Raw genomic sequence first — 8,800 nt, 5'->3', positions numbered from 1 at the left:
ATTATGTACAGTCTAACTCTGATTTAACGCCACCTTTTGTTTCACAGAATTCTGGCCCTATAACAAGATTGTCATTATATCGAGAGACAGTTGAATTTGTTATAATCCTTATGTATGGAAGATTTGCTAACTGAAAATTAATGGCGCTATATCTGAGTTAGACTGTACTTATATAGAATATACTCTCAAATTATTATAAAAATCTCTCAAACTGTGTTTGTCATAATTAACATGGATATTTCTTAGTATAAATTTTATACAAGTTTACGACAGAAATTGGACATGATCTCAATTTTACATGTGTAATCAGTGTGTCATATTAATGCATAGTTTTGTGTGTTTAGAAATGTTTCTTAATAATTTATTCTTTTGTTATCATCTGGATCAATACATATCAATCTCATGCATTTTTCTTACACGAGGTATTTTGTTTTCCCTTAGGCTTTCCCGTAAAGAAGTTTGCATGTCCATACTGTTCATACAGAAGCAATCACTCTACCCACATCAAAAATCACATTCGAACACACACTGGAGAGAAACCTTATAAATGTCACATATGTAATAAATACTTTTCACAGCTAGCTACCTTGAGAAACCATGAAATGGTTCACATTCGGTTGTGATATTTTGCTTATGTTATACCTGATAACATTCTGTCTTGGTGTAGCTAAATGTGGCTTTGTTTGCAGGTGAAATTTATGAATTGATGAATCCACTATGAAAAGAGAAAACTTATCATTTAATACAGTGGTTCTCAAACTGTAGGCCTTTGTGGCTCCCATGCTGTAAAACCATTCACTTATGACTATAGTAATTGTCAGTAATTAAGGATAGTTATAATGCCTAAATATAATAATTTATAATGTACAATTCCCCCACAGCCTAGCCTCAATTTCTCTGATAGTCATGAACCAATTGGTCCTTTATCATAAGCCACATTAATTGACTGTTCCCTTGCTCTAATAGTCATATATAATTTGTCCATTGGCTCATGGTTTCCCTTTTCTCAATAGTCATATTCCCATGGGTCCTTGCTCTAATGGTCATTTACCCCAGGTTCCCACAACCTAGCCCTCTCCCCTCATCCTAATATTCATAGATAATGAAGTTCCTTTTTCATAGTACTCTCTTACCTGTAATTCTATCTCCCTATGATTTATCCTCAGGTTCCTTTCCCTAGTCCCTGATTTACCTGCAGACTCTTGCCTTATTGGCCATATACCTGTGACCACTGTCAAAGTACTATGCACTACTCTCAAATTAAAAATGTGTGCAAATAGTCAAGTGATCTCAATTTTTGCTGTTCACCATGTAGGTGCACATCAATATTCTTAGCTTGATGCCAGGTTTTGTGATGCCCCATCAGAGCTACTAAACCACACATGTACCTCATCCATATTCCTCTGTGGAACTTCTAACAAATTGGTACATGTTGGAATGTGTGTGTATATGTGTTGTAAACCTAACATGAAGTTTGTTTCTGTGTAATGCTTGTTATGTATAGTGCTGTCATCTGCCATCAATTTTTCTAACTGACTGAAGTGTGATAATTGAATAATTGTGTCGTTGTAGGACTGTTGCTCTCTGTGGTGAGCCCCATGAGAGCTGCAAAACACACACCTTTGAGAACCATTGATTTCATATTTCAAGTATTATATTATTATTGTTACCCTTTTACTTTACTGTTACATAACCATATGGCAAGTAGTTTTGACATTCATGACTAACTACCTTGTTCTTAGACTGTTGAAAATAAAATTGTAACTTTTTTTTGTGGTTAGAAAAATATGTTTTTTACATTGTGTCATTGCATTGATGAGATATATCATTTTTATAACCATTTGCATTTCATGCAATGCCATACAGTGAAAGTCATCTATAATGACCCCCTCCCTCCGTAACAATAATTGTCTATATAACTACAGTCGGCGCTCATTATAACAACCAGTACGACAGGTCCCAAGTATTTTCCTACTTCCAGCATGCTATCCAATATAATGACCGATAGATATCATTCAAATTCAACCCATTGCAATGACCAAACACAACTCAGCCCAATTTTTTTATAGAAATGAAATTTAAAAAAATCTGTTGTTGAGTGTGTTTGACTTTCACCTTTGATGCTTGGTTAAAAGATGGAGCATTGTATTTTATACAAAAATCTCCCGGTGGACAACTAACGCCACCACTGGAAATTTTGCTTACCATTTTGTTTTATTTTCTCACATGACATCTCATTTCATTATTTTGCTGCATGTAATGAAAAGTAAATGTTAGTTTATATATAGGCCAAGTACAGTATTTTTGTAAGTAAATTGTACATATTGTATAATGCATTCAATTTTCTTTTCAGCCTCATACATTTTCATCACAACACTATAATAAATAGATAACAAATTTTTATATATATAAAAACAATACATCATACAATTTCGCGGAGAAGCTAAAGTTTATGGTATTTTTTAAAATGTTTATAATGTAACAACCTCCCAATACAACATCTGTTTTCCATGGAATGCGGGGGGGGGGGGGGGTTATAAAGTGTGTCGACTGTATATTATTATAGTCCTAATTCACTTTTGATAGTGTTGATATATTCCATCTGTAATGATAAATCCTTTATGGCAATACATTTCTCTGGTCCCGTGAGTATTGTTTTATATGAGTTTCACTATGTATATACTGGTGAAACATCTTTGAATGGCCACCTTCTCATAGGAGTAACGTTTTCTAGTCTGGAATTTTTCCTCCATGTAGAGTCGAATCATGTTATAACGAACTCCAAGAGAGTGGAGAAATCACGTCGTTACAGCAAAATTTTGTTATAAAGGAATTCCAGGTTTTTGCATTGTTCCCATGTAAACTTATCTGGGGGATTAGAAAAGTTTTTGTTAAAACAAGATTTTCACTATAATGGTATTCGTTAAAATGGGATTTGACTGTATCAGTTGGTCTGTATTAAGGTTCCAATATTCTGAAGAACCCCTCTTGAAGAGGTTTCATTGTATTGTGTATGTTGAATATGTTTTACCGACTATGGACGGGTATAATTCAATTTTGTTGTATTTTAAAGAATAAAGATTTTTCTTAAAAATTGTATTAATTTGTTTTATTGATTTAAAAATTCCCAATTTATTTTTCTTTCTGAGTCATTTTAATATGTATGCATTTTTTAAAAACTCTTAGTTGTTCAGATTTAAATACAGTCAGCACTTGATTTCATGAACCTTCAATATATGAACCAATATGTTTTTGCAAACTAGTCTTGAGCTACTAAAGAATATGTCACTTCTTTTAGCAGCTTTCATTTCAAGAACTAGTTCTTCAAGTCTGTTTGGGTTTATTAAAACGTCTCAACTGTATAAATATAAATTTTTATAATTTTCAGTTTGTCCTGTGTTTTGTATTTGTCATTAGAAAGTATATCTTGGAAATCGATTCATTTTCATTATAGAATATCTAATGATGTATTTTTTACTGCGTTATTCATAGGTTTGATTGCTGCTTTGCTTGCTGCTGGAACTCCATCCATAAAAAAATTTGGTTGTACTCTGTGCTCATACAGGTGTAGAAACTCTGCTCAGATGAAAATCCACATGCGGAAACACACTGGGGAGAAGCCGTATAAATGCCCTCTCTGTGACAGAAGTTTTTCTCGAACAACAAATTTGAAAAGACATTCACTACTTCATATGCAGAATACGCAGAAATTGACTTGAAGTTAAGAAATTTGTTCTAGAAAATGAAACAGGTGGTTTTTTCTTTTTCAGTCATATTGAGGAAACATTGAAAAACATTTCATATTGGATTATTCAATGAAAAATGTTTTTTTTTCGTGGATAAGTTATCAAAGTTATTAACCTGACTGTAAAATTATTGTTATTGAGAAATTTCAATAGAAAAAATATATATATTAAAGCAACAGCTACAGTTCTCATTGACTTGGGTGACTATACGTCCCATATTTCTATATAATTTTAGCTATCCCAACTTTTTTGTAAAAATGCCTCATTTTTTGTGTTTTGAACAAGGCCAACTTGAATTTTTTTTTTTTTCATTGGTATCTAAGATTAAAATTATCTTATCAATCCTTAGTTTATATTGGGATAATCACTACTATAAAAGAATACTTATCTTGCGTATTTGTCACACGTGCAAACACTTTATTTTGTAGGATTACTTTTAATTCATTTTTAGTGGTGCTTCATTTTTCACCATCAGTGATTTTTCAGTCATTTTAGCAATAATTGGCTACTTTTGGCAATAATTGGTCATGTCCTATATTTTATTGTGTTTGGAATCCCAATGTCCGGTATTTTTCCTCAAAGATATAAGATCAGCCTATTTATTATTTCCCATGTGTACACATCACAGTAATAACTGTGACAATTTCTTCACCTAAATTTAGTCTTTAAAGACTATGATATTACAATAGAACCTTTTGATTATCGAACCCTCATATTTATATATGGCTCTGTTATCCAGCATAATTTTTCTCTGTGATAATCTTTTTAATGATGAAATTATCACTGAATTTTTGAAATTATTTTGCAAATTATTTATTAAAATCAAGATGTTGATGATGTGGAGGGACATTAAAGTTTCAGTTGATTATAAATAATTGTGCTAAAATGACTTCATAGTACAGTAAAACTTCGGATTACGAGTTACTTGGGTTATGAGTGTTTTGCAAGACAAACAAATTTTAATTTGATGAATGAGCAATGTTGCTCAGTATGAGCAACAAAAACAACAGATTTTGTAATAAACTAGAGATAAACAACAACAATAAACTAGAGATAAACAACAACAATAAACTAGAGATTTCTCACGGTATGAATAGTAGGCATACCAAATCCATCTAGATGAGAACTAGTTTTTACGAAGCTTTGTGTATTAGCATTGTCTGTCAAGCTTCACATTCACAAGATTACAGCTGTCTTAATGAGTTCGGAGGTAGGTCCACACACGCTTTGGGACTGCTTTTATTATTTTAATTAAAGACCAAATAAAAAAAAGGAATTGTATGTGTGTGCAAATGAGCATGAATGAAAACACTCAATAGTTTAGTGCCTTTGTTTGACTTGGGGCCCATCTGTCAGGACGTCACTGACTACAAGAGTAGCATTCTTAGCGCAAGCCCATGAAAATCCTTTATTGCGTGTGTTAATACAAGCAGGGATTTCAAAGTGCAGCCTCTGCTCTTCTGTATTATTCCAAAAATATCCAAACCTACATATAAAATAAGCAAAAATTCAATGATGTAAAATGAATCAGCCTGCACTTTATCTATGAAAAGAATCGTAACTGACAGGAGGGAGACAAGACAAATAATTTGAGTTTCATTTTTTCTTATGAGGAAGTTTGCTTCAAACAACAAATATTTTGGATTACAAGCTTATTTATGGAATGAATTATGCTCATAAAATTATAAGTTCCACTGTACTGCAAAGCAATTGTACTGATGACCGAATTGTAGATACATTGGTAGAATGCATGATACAGTGTGGTAATGTTTTGATTTACTGTGTATATTCAATTATAATTAAAATAGATGGTACTGGACTTCTAAATCAATGCATAATATGTTTATCCTGAAATTTCAATTTTCTGATGTATTTTTCCTAACTGTACTAGCACAGGTGCAAAAAAGAAGCAATATCAGAGGTGTGCTCCCTGGATAATATTCCCAAATATGTTGACTATTTGAGACAGTCTGAGAATGTCAGTTGAATATACAGTAGAAAAAAAGAATTAACTAAGCCTTTATCAACTTAAGTCTCCATTAAGTGGGGCATGTGGCCAGACCAGGGCCAACTATTTATTTATAACACCTTATCACTTGTACAGTTTGGTGTATGACTGGTGGAGGAAACTAATCAAAATAACTTGTTATTTGTGTATATTTTTACACAATTATTACATTCAACATTATTTTACCGAAGTTGGGTTGTTGATACTCTGTAAATAAAATTACTGGTGATCTGAGGTTACTCTGGATCTATTATTACCCATTAATCAAGATTCTACTGTAATTAGGGGTGGTAAGAATGTTAAATGAAGTTCACTGGTCTGGTGGTATAGTTAGTTACAAGGTTAAGGACCATTTTTATCATTGTAATATGTTTAAAAACAAAGAATTTCACAATCTGTAAAAAGTTTTTTTTTAATTTATTTATTTTGAATAATTTTTTCATTTTTGCTAAAAGAAAAATTGTTTTTGTACTGTTTCATGTTATTTGGCACAGTTCTTTTATTTTTTTACGGTATAATTGGTAGCATAATAATATGAAAGCAGTATAATGGTACTATAGTAGGTTCAAAACTTTATTCCAACATTTTTATGACCAAACTAATGCTATTATTGTGTTGCTTTCACTGAAAACTATCATAATTTTGCCCTGCATTTGCTATCACAATTCTGTTTTATGTTCAAGTTTTTTTATACATATAATTCTCACAACCCGAGATGAGACTTGGCTACGTCACATCAGACCATATTATCCTTTTCTAGAAGAAGAAGCCAAACACACAAAAGCTCAGTTCGCTGATAAAGGATTCTTGATGGGCAATTACCTTGCCTAAAAAACGAATCGTTTGACAGGATGTAGTTGAGTCTCATCTCGTGCTTGGAGGACTATGCATCATGTATTTAAGTTCAGTTGCTAAATACTGTGTACCATGTTTGATGCGATTGCACATTGTTTTACAAATTTTTTCATATATGTGTCTCTTTACACTTTTTTTACTCTTTCACATATTGTTTTAAATAAAAATATGTTATTCTCAATGTTTGTGCATGTCTTTGGAGCTGAGTTATTAACAACAAATCATTCTCTCTAATGTTCAAATTTAATATCAAATTGTGATCAGCTAAGACAAGCATTCTCAATTTTGTATTTGTAAGGACTTCAAAATTAATACTCAAGTACTCAAAATATTGTTTAATTTTTGCATGTAACTTTCGAACTCCTAAGACAGTTTCCCGAACATTTTGTTTCATCGCCCCCTTCATCAGAATTTTTTTCTCTCATCGTCCCCCAACTCAAGTGAACCCATGGGCTCCTATGTTAAATCTGCACCTTCTATTGCTCCTGGACCATTCCATCGCCCACTAAGGGGCGATGTTGCCCACTTTGGGAAACACCATCCTAAGCTCTTTATTGACATCCTAAATAAACCACATTATGTAGGCATTTGAGGTTTACTTTTGATTGTACTGTTGTTTGAGCGCATTTTGAAGTTGCCATTCAAGTGCTTGACCGTTGTACTCAGTTATCTTAGAACAATTTTTTTTCTTGCTCCATGAAATTAAATGTGTAAAGAGATGATGAAATGATATTCATTGAAAAATATGTTTTCAATTTTTTTTCCCCCCTTTAACTTAAATAACTGATCAATAAACTGAATATTTAGAAATCCTACTAAATTACCTGATTGGAATTTATTCATTTTTTAATTTAAAAAGAAACATTTTAAGGCGTACAATTGTACTGTGTTCTTCGTGATATATCACTCAGGGTTGATAGCCATGCTGCTTTGTTCTATGTTAAAATCGTCATGGTTGTGTAGTAGGACTTAACAAATCCTAAGCATCATGTTAACATGGTGTCTTAAAAATTATTATTCCATCATCAAGTTCCCGCAGAAGAATTCATGATCAAATTTTCACCAATATCCTTATAGCTTATAATATAACAAATAATCAATCTTTAAACCGACTGATGGTTGATAGAGTTGATAAAAATAGACTTGGAAATGATTTAAGGTGATGTTACTGAAATACCTAAAAAAAAGGATCCATCTCTTGACCGTGAAGAGCTTCTCGAAATGATTCTGGTAATTTTTTTTTCATCCCCTTTTACTGTATAAACACCTTGATATTAAACTTCATTCTGTGTAGTTAAAAATTTTCATACAAGGTCTTCAAAGTAAAACTGTATACATGTACAGTTAAATCCTGTTATAATGACTTCTAATAGACTGGAGAAATCACTTTGTTATAACAAAATTTTGTTGTAAAGGAATTCCAGGTTTTATCAGGTTTTATCATTGTTCCTATGTGAACTTATCTGAGGGATTAGAAAAGTTTGCTAAAACAAAATTTCGCTACAACGGTATTCATTAAAATGGGATTCGACTGTATATACAGTCAGTGCTCATTACAACGATCCCAAGTTACATCGACCATTCTTTTACAATGACCGGTCAGGTCATTTATCGAGCATCGACTGTATCTGCAAACCAGTTTGGAAGAAGAAGTCCTGTACACACTTTATTTTCATTAGTTAGTGACTGCTCTGTTATAATGACCGGTATCATATAATGGCCATCCCATATTTTTTCATTTTGATATAAGTACAGTAGACTCTCAACTATCTGACCTACTTAAATAATAATTCTCTGTGAAAAAATTAGGAATAATTTACTTTGCCAAGGTATTCCAAGTGTTACCAATTCGTGTAATCATTTATCAATAAACAGTAAAATAATTCTTAATAGTTTTTGTAAGAATTAATTCTACATTAATGTTTTGTTTGTTTTAGAAGTTTATGTATTCATACTGTACAGTTTACATGATTTCATGTTCCCAACAATAAGTTAGACATTATGAAACTTATCTTAAAATGTGTACAAAATTTTTATTCTTTTTCTGTAGTGAATTTTTAAAATGTACAATACCATAAGGATATACCGGGGGGGTTATGGTGCATTTTTGCAGTAAAAAATGAAACATTGGGAAACAATAGAAAAACCTACCCCGCCTAAAAAAAGTTATTGTGCTTATGCTGTTGTGAAA

This window comes from Pholcus phalangioides, unplaced genomic scaffold (genome assembly GCF_987345545.1).
Source record: "Pholcus phalangioides strain wild (caught in Gottingen) unplaced genomic scaffold, Ppha-v1.0 ptg000008l_1, whole genome shotgun sequence".
Classification (NCBI taxonomy): Eukaryota; Metazoa; Arthropoda; class Arachnida; order Araneae; family Pholcidae; genus Pholcus; species Pholcus phalangioides.
This window is presented reverse-complemented; position numbering follows the sequence as displayed.